General features: G+C 47.6%; 1 non-coding gene across 1 annotated transcript; it reads left to right on the plus strand.

Moving 5' to 3' along the window:
- The first annotated feature begins 6801 nt into the window (after positions 1–6801).
- LOC141615463 (small nucleolar RNA R71) lies at positions 6802–6908 on the plus strand. The gene has a single exon (XR_012529885.1). It is a non-coding gene; the product is annotated as a small nucleolar RNA R71 (small nucleolar RNA).
- Positions 6909–12245: the final 5337 nt, after the last annotated feature.

Raw genomic sequence — 12245 nt, forward strand, 5'->3', positions numbered from 1 at the left:
CCATCCACCCGAATTTGCCAATAGTCTAGGCCATCATTCGGGTGGGTCTTCAACCAACCGAGGTTGTGGTGGATATAGCTCTTGATAAACATCGTATCACCAATCATATAATGCATTCCACTCAAGTTGACTCTCCGGTTAAGCCGCTTAATCAAGTGGGTGATGAGTCCACCCACGACAACGGACGTAGAAGAGGCCGGAGAATTGCTAAGCCTCTGTAATGTGAGGGCCAAGTGGTGGGCAATGTCAATTTTCAAAGTAGTGGGGTTGGAACGAAGATAAGAGCCGAGACTTTCCAACTCTTCCGTTCGGAAATTGTGATTTTCCTCACGGCCAAAAACGGTCCACCCCATGAACCTATGCCAAACCCGTATAGCCGCATTATGGACAGTGTTGGCGGCTCTCTTGACCCCCGGAATATCATCTAAACCCGTAATGGCCTTCCATAAGGCACCATGGTCAAAGGTATCGGGTGCCTTGTGAGGGGGGCTTGTGTCAAGCCCGAAATGGGAAGCAAAGGTCGGAAGGGTCAAGGAGTAGTCCTTGTTCATCAATCGGAAATGCAAAAAGGCTACCTTTTGGGTTTGGCGATGCTTGTCAATACGGAGGGAGCTCAAAAACTCCCAAGTGAGACGGGCATAGGTTTTCTCATGCATCCCGTACATCAATTTCATTCCCACCCCCTCAAACAAGTCAAGGGTAACTTGGTCTAGCCCTAACTCCCGCATGGATTGTCTATCAATAAATCGGGTGGTGGCAATGGGGCGTTTTTTAAATAAAACGAATTTACCTTTCATTGTGATGGAAACAAATTGGACATCCGGGAAGTCGGGATCGGTGCTCATATCGGTCGCCGCCGCCGCCACCGCCTCCGCCTGTTGAAGTGCTAAATCCCCCCTCCTCACTCTTTTCTTTGGGGCCATTTTGTGTGATTTGATGGAGGGCTAAGGGAGGGAAGGAGGTTTGTGTGGGTTTGATGGTGGTAGGGTGGTGGTAGGGTGGTTGTTGGTGGTTGAGGTGAGGTGGGTGTAGGGGAGGTAGGGTTAAGAGTGAGAGATGAGAGAAGAAATGAGTCGAAAAAAAATGAGTTAATTTTGGGTGATTTTTGTGTTAAAAACACGATCAGAGTACTCCCAGCCGGTCAGGAGACCGGCCGCCGGTCGCCCGGCTGGGAGTTCGGGTGATTTTCAAAATTTTCAAAAAAAGTATCAGAAGACTCCCAGCCGGTCAAAAGACCGGCCGCCGGTCACCCGGCTGGGAGGTCACCCAATCCCCATTTTCTTCATATATGCATTCCCACCCCATGGGCCGGCCGGCCGCCCGGCCGGGGACTTCTCTCAAGGGTGAAATTTTGACAAAAACCCATATACACGTACTCCCAACCGGTGGACCGGCTGCCGGCCAGCCGGCTGGGAATACCTTCCTTGTTAATTCAACCAAACTTCTTTGATTTTACAGAAACTTCCCAGCCGGTCAGAAGACCGGCTGCCGGTCACCCGGCTGGGAATACGCTTCATCACGATTTCTCCAATATACCCTTATTCCAATTCCCATCATCTATCGGCCTCGATTTCCGTGTTTTCGACTTTCAAACCCGACTCGGGACGTCGGATAAAGGCCAATAAATGCTCAAATGCTTGTTCATCATACAAAAACCCCAAATCTCCACAATCGTGACCGACAACAATCAAATTGACAAGTAGTATCCATCCAAAATTCCTCAAATTCTACCTAAATGCATGATATATACAAAGTTGCATGGGTTGCCTCCCATGTAGCGCCCTTGTTTAATGTCGTAGGCTCGACGTAGTTATGAATAACAATCAATAATTTGGAAGAAAGGTGGCGATAGAGCTCACATTCTTGATGATAGGGGTTCCGGCAACGTAGTGCTTGAGCCTTTGCCCGTTCACCTTGAAGGATTGATCCCCATCGGATATTTCAATAGCACCATGTGGAAAGACTCGGACCACGGTGAAGGGTCCCGACCACTTAGACTTGAGCTTCCCCGCAAACAACTTGAACCTTGAGTTAAAGAGGAGAACCAACTCTCCCTCCTTGAACTCTCTCCGAATGATGGCCTTGTCATGAAATCTTTTGGTCCTCTCCTTATACAATCTAGAGCTCTCATAAGCCTCTAGCCTAAATTCTTCAAGCTCATTGATGTCAAGTAGCCGCTTCTCTCCGGCGCTTTTCAAGTCAAAGTTAAGGAGGCGGATTGCCCAATGCGCCTTGTGCTCCAACTCAACCGGCAAATGACAAGGCTTCCCGTACACCAACCGGAACGGTGAAGTTCCTATTGGTGTTTTGAAAGTGGTCCGGTAAGCCCACAATGCATCATTGAGCTTGGTTGACCAATCTTTCCTTGACCGGCTCACGGTCTTTTCAAGGATCATCTTGATCTCGAGGTTAGAGATCTCGGCTTGGCCGTTAGCTTGTGGGTGATAGGCAAGACTCCGCCTATGTTGCACCCCATGTTTCTTGAGTAGAGCATCAAGAGTCCTTTCCCGAAAATGAGTTCCACGGTCACTAATCACAATTCGTGGAACCCCAAACCGTGGGAATATGATCGTTTCCATGAGTTTGGTCACTGATTTTGCGTCACAAGTCTTTGTTGGGATTGCTTCAACCCATTTGCTCACGTAGTCCACCGCTACAAGGATATACTCATTCCCATTTGAGGAGGGGAAAGGGCCTTGATAGTCTATGCCCCATACATCGAATACCTCCACTTCAAGTATGTAGTTCATTGGCATTTCATGCCTCTTTGAAATGTTACCACTTCTTTGACACTTGTCACACTTCTTGACGTAGGTGGCCACATCATGGAATAAAGAAGGCCAATAAAAGCCACATTGAAGTACCCTTGCGGCGGTTTTTCGTGAACTACCATGCCCTCCACTTGGCATGTCATGGCAATGAGAGATTATGGGTTGTACCTCTTCATTCGGGATGCATCTTCTAATTATCCCATCCGCACAAGACTTGTAAAGGCATGGTTCCTCCCAAAAATATTGCTTAAGATCGTGAAAGAATTTCTTCTTCTTATGGGAGTCATAACCATGTGGGATGACCCCGGATACCAAGTAATTTACATAGTCCGCGTACCAGGGGACATCCATCATAGCAAGTGCAAATAGTTGATCATCCGGCAAGGAGTCATCAATTGGCAATCCATCCTTACCCTTCACATGTAATAACCGAGAAAGATGATCGGCTACCACATTTTCCACACCTTTCTTGTCTCGAATTTCAATATCAAACTCTTGTAGCAAAAGAATCCACTGAATCAAGCGTGGTTTTGACTCCTTCTTGATTAGCAAGTGCCTCAACGCCGTGTGATCGGTGTGCACAATTACCTTAGAGCCCACCAAATAAGAACGAAACTTGTTCATGGCATATATGACCGCCAAAAGCTCCTTTTCGGTGGTGGTGTAGTGCGATTGAGCTTCATCCAAGGTCTTGCTTGCATAATATATGGCATGGAGTTTACCATTCTTCTTTTGTCCAAGCACCGCTCCCACCGCTACATCACTAGCATCGCACATCAACTCAAAAGGTTCTCCCCAAGTGGGAGGTTGCATAATTGGAGCGGTGATGAGAGCTTCCTTCAACCTATTAAAAGCATCCAAACAATCATTAGTAAATTCGAAAGGCACATCTTTTCCAAGCAACAATGTTAAAGGTCGGGCAATCAAAGAAAAATCCTTGATAAATCTCCGGTAAAAACCGGCATGCCCAAGAAAACTTCTTACTCCTTTGACATTAGTGGGAGGGGGTAAAGTTTTGATCACTTCTATCTTGGCTTGATCAACTTCCAAGCCTTTACTTGACACTACATGACCCAAAACGACCCCGGATGTCACCATGAAGTGACATTTCTCCCAATTCAAGACTAGACCACTCTCTTGACATCTTTTCAAGACCTTACCCAAATTAGCTAGACATCCATCAAATGAGGTGCCTACGACGGAGAAATCGTCCATAAACACCTCCATGATATTCTCAACATATTCATAAAATATCGCTAGCATGCATCTTTGAAACGTAGCCGGCGCATTGCAAAGCCCAAAGGGCATGTGCCTATAGGCAAAGGTGCCAAACGGGCACGTGAAGGTGGTCTTTTCTTGGTCATTAGGGTGAATCGGGATTTGGAAAAATCCCGAAAACCCATCAAGGTAGCAAAAATGAGAATGTTGGGCAAGTCTTTCCAACATTTGGTCAAGGAAAGGGAGGGGGAAATGGTCTTTCCTAGTTGCCTTGTTGAGGCGCCTATAGTCTATACACATTCTCCACCCGGTTGTGACTCTTGTTGGAATGAGTTCGTTCTTATCATTGGTGACTACCGTGACCCCGCCCTTCTTTGGCACAACATGCACCGGGCTCACCCACGCACTATCGGAGATAGGGTATATTATGCTTGCATCATAGAGCTTCAACACCTCCTTCCTAACCACTTCTTTCATAGCGGGGTTAAGGCGGCGTTGAGGCTCAATGGAAGATGCACTCTCATCCTCCAAATGAATGCGATGGGTGCAAAAAGAAGGGCTAATCCCCTTGATATCATCAATTGAGTACCCAATGACATCCTTGTATTTTCTCACAACATCAAGTAGCTTTTGAAGTTCGGTGTCATTGAGTGCACTATTGACAATAATAGGGTAAGTGTCATTGGGGCCAAGGAAAGCATGTTTAAGAGTAGAGGGAAGAGGTTTCAACTCCACTTGAGGAGGCGTGGATCTCTCCTCCTTTTTACCATCTCCTCTCAAGCTTTCAAATTCTTTGTCCGAGTCTTCTTCAATTGTAGCTTCCATAGCTAAAGCATACTCCCGGTGTTCCTTGCAATCTTTTACCTTGCCCTCAAGGAACCCTTGCAAACCCTTATCTTCATCAAATTTCTTCATATCAACCCATTCTTCGACCACATCAATCATATAACAAGACTTTTCTTCCGAAGGTTCTTTCATAGCCTTGTTCAAGGAGAATTCGACCTTTTCCTCACCCACTTGTAGAGAAAGCTTCCCATTCTTCACATCAATCATGGCACCCCCCGTAACAAGGCAAGGGCGCCCCAATATGATGGGAATATTTGAGTCTTCGGGGATGTCCATTACATAGAAGTCACATGGAAATGCAAGTTTCCCCACCTTGAGCGGGACATCCTCCACAAGACCAATCGGGTATCTTACCGACCTATCCGCAAGTTGGAGAGAAACCCTTGTTGGTGAAAGCTCATAACCTTTCAACTTCTTGAAAATTTTGAGGGGCATAAGACTAATGCTAGCCCCCAAATCACACAAAGCCCTCTCAATGTGCACGGTCCCAATCTTACAAGGTATGGAAAAGCTCCCCGGGTCTTCAAGCTTTTGAGGAGCCTCATTCATGAGAATTGCACTACACTCTTTGGACAAGTTCACTGTAGTTGTCGGGCTCAAGGAGTTTTTGTTTGAGATGAGCTCCTTCAAGAACTTTCCATAGCTTGGAATCTCCTTTACGGCATCAATGAAAGGCATAGTAATGTTGATACCCTTCATCATATCCATGAACTTCCCATACTTTTGTTCAAGTTTGGCTCTTGCCAACCTTTGTGGAAAAGGAATCGGTGGCACATAAGTTCTTACAACTTGTTGTTGAGGCTCTTCAACCACCTTTGTTGGTTCATCAATCACTCTTGGAGTTTCCACAACAACTTCCACGAGTTCCTATTCTCCCTCCTTTTCTTCAATTACCTTAGGAGGTTCAACCACAACTTGAGGTTCAATGACATTACCCGGTCTACTACTCTTCCTCTTCTTGACAAATTCCCGGTCTTCCAAATCTCGACCACTCCTCAAGTGGATAGCATTCATGGTTTTGGGATTTTCCTCGGTTTTACCCGGGAATTTCCCTTGGGAGGCTTGTAGTTGGCTCATTTGGGTAGCCAATTGGGAGATTTGGTTGTCCGTCATCCGTTGGGAAGCTTGCATTTGGGTCCTAAGTTGGTTGATGGATGAGGTTGTCTCGTCATGTTTTTGAGTGGAATGGTTGATGAATTGTGTTTGAGTATTGACAAGTTGGTTTTGGGAGGTCATCAATTGTTCCATCATGAGTTCCAAGCTTGACTTTGGTTGAGTGGTTTGTTGGAAAGGTTGAGTGGGTTGTTGGAAAGGCGGGTTGGTTGGTGGGTTGAGTGGTTGAAATTGTTGTTGTCTTGGTTGGAAGGTTCTCCCTTGGAAACCCGGTGGACCTTGGTTGAATGTAGTGTTTTGTTTTTGAGATTGGAAGTTTGGTTGTTGTGACTTTTGTTGGAAGGTTGGGTTTTGGACATTTTGAGAACCATAGGAGAAGTTTGGGTGGGCTCTCATTCCGGGGTGATATTGGTTGTTGTTAAATGCTTGCTTGGCCGGACTAGACTCCCATATCCCGTTCACTTGCTCCATACAATTGCCATCTCCAACCACCAAAGGACACTCATTGGGTGGGTGTCCTTGGTCTCCACAAAGCTCGCAACTATAGACTTGGTTTCTCATAGAAGAATTGCTAGATGTTTTGCTTGAGCTCATCAAGGCAACTTGTTGCTTAAGCTCTTCTATCATCTCTTTCACTTCCACATTGTTGGCCGATTCGACCGTTGACTTCCCTTTCCTCTTGTGCCTATCATTGTTCCAATGGAAGGTACGAGAAGCCATTTCTTCAATAAGCTCTTTCGCCGTCTTGTGATCTATCTTATCCAATGCTCCCTTCCCCGAGCCGGAATCAAGGTTCATCTTCATCTCATTGTTTAACCCTTCATAGAAATTGTTGATGAGCTCATCATCCCCAATACCGTGGTGAGGACATAGCCTTTGGAGGCCCTTGTACCTCTCCCATGCTTCATAAAGGGTCTCATCTTCTTGTTGGGTGAACCCTTGGAGCTCACTCTTGATTCTTGCGGTTCGTTGGGGTGGGAAATACTTGTTGAGAAAAGCCTTAGAGACATCGTCCCAAGTCCGAAGAGAGTCGGGTTCACAACTTTTAAGCCACTCCTTGGCACTTCCCCTCAAGGAGTAAGGGAAAAGCCTAAGGCGTACGGCATCCTCCGTCACTCCGTTGGCCTTGAACATGTCACAACTATCCAAGAACTCGTTCAGATGCTCGTTGGGGTTTTCGGTGGCTCCCCCTCCGAATTGGTTCCCTTGGACAAGTTGTAGCAAGGTGGATTTCACATCGAAATTGTTGGCTTGAATGGGTGGTTTGACGATACTCGGATTCACCACCTTTTTAGGAGCCAAGTTGTCTCTCATAAGAACCGCGGCCATTGTTACTTCCGTTTCCGGTGTTGCAAAAGGATTTTCGAAAGCTTCAAAGACCCGTGGTTCTTCTTGAAGGTCCTCAATTACTGGATTTTCTTGAGGAATCGGTGTTTCTATAAGCCCTCTTCTACGGAGTGAATTTAGTCTTCTCGCGGTTGCTTCGATCTCGTGGTCAATCGGACGAATTGGTTGACCTCTTCGGGCTCTCCTAACCATGCAAAAAGTCCTACACACTTAAGAGAGGTATTAGTAACAAAAGACTTAGTCTAAACAAGAACGAAAACAATTAATATCTAGCCGAACTCCCCGGCAACGGCGCCAAAAACTTGATGGTATCAAGCTATACCTCGCAAGTGCACGATTTTATCGTTGTACACTATTAAGGGTCGATCCCACAAGGAGTTGAAAAGACTACTAATTGTTCTAATCCTATAGTTTAGCTAAGTCGACAATAAAGGGAGAAGGTTACGCTAGAACTATCGACAATAAGGTAAAACAAACTAAAAGAGAAATAGGAGAAGGAGCAAGATAGAATGAAAGGTTGTAAATCAAATAGATTAAAAACCTAAGACTCGGTTCTTCCCAAACAATTCGTAATTCCACACAATCAAATCTCTAGGCTAATCACAAGGGTAGTAAGGTGAGGAGGTGACGACTCTAATTAGCCTAAGACCCCCCTCTCGGGTTCGAAATAGGACACTAGTACTACCCACCAACCCCCCTCTCGGGTTCGAAGGTCGGAATCCCTAACTCAATACACGACTACCCCAAAAACATGCATTTTCCCAAGGTAGTCCAATATTTGCTAAGGTCATTAAGCCCCATCAATTCCCGGGTCATCCCACTCCCTCTCTCGAGGGTCGATTTCAAACGCTAGAATAGAGGCGTCCTACCCCGGTTCTCCCTTTCGGTCTCAACCAAGGTTAACAATAGGGTCAAATCTCGGGTATCCAAATCACAACCTAACCAACTCTCGTTGGTGGTCAAGGGTCGTAAGTCGACACTACCCAAAAGTCAACCCATAAACCATGTCATTCCTCTAAACTACCCTCACCAATTTCCCCAAATAATTAGCCTTTATGAAATTCAATTAGCGAAATTACTCATGTTGGGTCAAACCGAGCCCTAGTGGAAGACTACTCACTAATCATGGTCTTAATTGCAAAATAAACAATAAAGATGGAAACTTTGGTCACAAACATGGTGAGGAGATGAATCTTACTACCAAACATGCAACAATCCAACAATAGTTGTAAAGAAAGACGATTTAATCTAATAGCAAGGTTGATTAGACCTAAAGATGCAATCTTTAACCAAATCAACTCAAAGATTAAGTCTTTGAGGACAACTATCCAAGTATGAACAAATGAAAGAGAAACAAAGGAAAGAGGAACAATGAAAAGATGAACAATGATGAAATCAACAACAACAAACAAACAACAACAATAATTTTAACATAAACATTCAAACAAACTTGAAGGAAGAATAAAATGTAAACAAATGAAAATAAGGAGAGAAATAATACCAATCCAAAGCAAGAAAGGAAATAGGATAGAATAAATAAGGATAAACTTTCAATCTTGTTCTTACAACCCAACTTCAATCCCCAATTAATTGAAGAACTAGCTTAATTAGGGAATGATTAACAAAATAATTAACAAAGTTTGAAACTTGAAAGGGTAAATATTCTGGATCTAGGGTTGTGTGTACAAAAGGGGTTTAAGAGGGGGTATATATAGGTTCCACAAGGATTAGGACAGAAATTGAAATGGGCTTTGAAACACGCATACGCACTCCCGGCCGGTCAACCGGCCGCCGGTGCTTTGGCCGGCTGGGAGATCTCTGGAATTTTGAACAAGTTTTGGAAGTCATCAGGTGTGCACGGCCGGTCGACCGGCTGCCGGTCCCTGACCGGCTGGGACGCCTTTGACCTCGAATCTTGACTTTTACCCTTTGGGGGTACTCCCAGCCGGCTAGCCGGCTGCCGGTCATTTGACCGGTTGGGAGATCCCTGTAACTTTCTTCCAACTTCTTTGTTTCCTAGCTCATTGTGTCTTCCCAGCCGGCTAGCCGGCCGCCGGGCCACCGGCTGGGGACACTTCTTCCTTGCCTCCTCCTTCATTTCGTGTATATATGTGCTCCCAGCCGGCTAGCCGGCTGCCGGCCTACCGGCTGAGAGTACTTCTCAGCATCACTTCCTTCATCTTTCATGCGTGGCCTAGTCTTCCCGTCTTTCTAGCTTCATTTCGCCCGTTCCCGCCTCAATTTCTGCAAGGGTGCCACAGTGTCATAGTAAAAGGGAATCGGGACAAGAAACGAGAGGAAAGGGGGTACAAAACCGCCTCAAATGGGGTCGAATATGCATGAAAATAGAGGGAAAAAGAGTGCAAAATGGTCCTATATCAGATAGCAATCTTTAGGGCACGCTTTATTAAGATTTGTAAAATCAACACACATCCTCCACGCCCCTGATGACTTCCTCACCATTACAACATTAGCTAGCCACTCAGGGTAAGTACAAGGCATGATAAAGCCCACCTCTAATAGTTTATCTACCTCGGCTTTGATGGCCTCATCTTTCTCGGCCGAGGAGTTCCTCATCTTCTGCTTGACAGGGCGAGCGGTGGAGAGTATGTTCAGCTTGTGAACGATCACCTTCCGGCTCACGCCTGGCATCTCGGCTGCTGAGTATGCGAAGACATCTTTGTTCTTCCTCAGCAGGTCTAGGAGGTCGGCTCTGAATTTTGGCTCCAGGTCGGCACCGATAGTTACGGTGGGCTCTGGGTCAATTTCCACTTTTTCGGTCTGGGCTCCTTCGACCATGCCAATGTTAGTATCCATCCGCTCGCCCTCCTGCTGTAAGGATGGGCTCTTCCCCTTCTATGACTTATTCGCCACTTTGAGGGATTGCATGTTGCACCCTCTGGCAGATACTTGGATGTTGACGATTTCATCTCTTTCGTCCTTTGAGACGAGCTTTTGTGCTTCCCCCTGGTCCGAGACGTACATCAATGTCAGGGCCCGGATGGACATCACAGCATCGGCCTCGCTCAAAGTGACCCGGCCTATAAGGACATTGTAGGCGGATGAACCGTCGATCACCACGAACTCAGATAAAACATTCTTAGCCGCGTCGGCTTGGCCGAACATCACCGGCAGTCTGATTGACCCCAGGGGCACCAGGCCGGCCCCGGAGAAGCTGTACAGCGGGTTGGTGTAGGGGCTCAAGTCTTCGATCTTCAGACCGAGATTGAGAAAGCATTCCCTAAACATGATGTTCGTGTAGGCGCCTGTGTCAATTAGGCATCTCTTGACCAAGTGGTTGGCTATGTCCAGGTGGACTACCAGCGGGTCGCTGTGCGGGGCTACGACTCCTTCGTAGTCCTTCTTCCCAATGGTTATATCGGGGACGGTGGAAGCGGGGATCGCTGTGGTGGGCACAAAGTTGATGGCTTAGTAAAGCTCATTTAGGTGCCGTTTGTGCCCATTAGCTGACCCACCGTTCTCGTTTCCTCCAATGACAACCTGGATCACTCCCATTCTCTGGAATACTGATTTTCTATTCGCCCCGTCGGAGCTTGTTGCTGGGCCTCCAGCTACATACTTGCTGAGGGCCCCCTTTCGGATCAGCTCCTCGATGGCGTTCTTCAGATGCCGACAGTCGTCGGTCTTATGGCCGGGTTGGCCGTGGTAGTCGCAAAACTGGCTAAGGTCACCGTCCCCCCTCGCCTTGGGGGGCCTTGCCCATTTCTGCCCTTCATTCCTGCTTAGGGCAAAGACCTCGGCCGGTGATTTGACCAGGGGGGTGTAATTGCTGTACCGCTTCGGGGTGTATGGTCCCGAACTCCCCCCGGCGCCCGCCGAGTTCTGTTTCCTGTTGAATCTCTCGGGCCGCGACCTATTAACGTCACGGCGTCCTTCATCCACGTCGTCCCGGCGGCTCCTCCTTTCTGGGTGCCCAGCTTCACTGTGGCCTACTCAGGTCTTGTGATAGTCCTCCACCTTTATGGCTCGGTCGGCCATCTTTCTGGCGGAGTCCAAGTTGACGTCCTCGCACTTGATGAGCTCATTTTTGAAATCGCCTTTCGGTAGGCCTTTCATCAGTGCGAAAGCCGCCAGTTCAGTGTTCAGCTCTCGGATCTGCTGAACCTTAGCGTCGAATCTCTTGACATAGCTCCGGAGGGACTCGTCCTCCCCCTATCGGATAGTCAGGAGATCAGATGTCTCCACGGCCCTTTGCTTGTTGCAAGCATACTGGGCTATGAAGTTGTCCCTCAGGTCGGCATAACAGTATACCGAGCCATTGGGTAGCCCTTTGTACCAACTCTGTGACATCCCATGTAGGGTTGTTGGGAATACTCGACACCACACCTCATCGGGCTGCTCCCACACCGACATGTACGACTCGAAAGCCTCGGCATGGTCGGTGGGGTCGCTATCCCCTTTGTATGATATGGGCGGCAGCTTTAGCTTAGTTGGTACAGGGGTTTCGAGGACATAGGCACTGAGGGGCTGTCTGACCACGTGTCGAATGACACGCGACGATCGGCTCCTCGCACCATGAGTCTGGCTTCTCTCCCCGTGGCGGGAAGGGCTTCTTGTTGTCCGACTTTGGAGAGTCGGACTTCTTTCTTCATTTCTTCGGGGGTGGCCTCGTTGATGCCGCGGCGACGCTGTCCTCCCGCGAGGGGGGGAAGGACTTTGGTCTGCCACTGGCAGCACGGGCTCCGCCGGCGTCCTTGCTTGCCCGACTCCTTGTATTGCTCCAGACAAGTTCTTCGGGGCCACTTTATGGGCCCTGGTCAACTGTGGGTGCGCTGCTGTAACCGTCGTCGTGACGGGGGTTAGCGGCGTACTACCCATCAGGTCCAATAATAGCTTCAATTTAGCTGCATCGACCACATGTCCCATGACAGTGACTTGGCCGGTAGGCAGCGGGGCTTCTGGCTCTTTTGGCATCCCGTACGCCGGTTC

This window comes from Silene latifolia, chromosome 11, assembly GCF_048544455.1.
Source record: "Silene latifolia isolate original U9 population chromosome 11, ASM4854445v1, whole genome shotgun sequence".
NCBI classification, from domain to species: Eukaryota; Viridiplantae; Streptophyta; class Magnoliopsida; order Caryophyllales; family Caryophyllaceae; genus Silene; species Silene latifolia.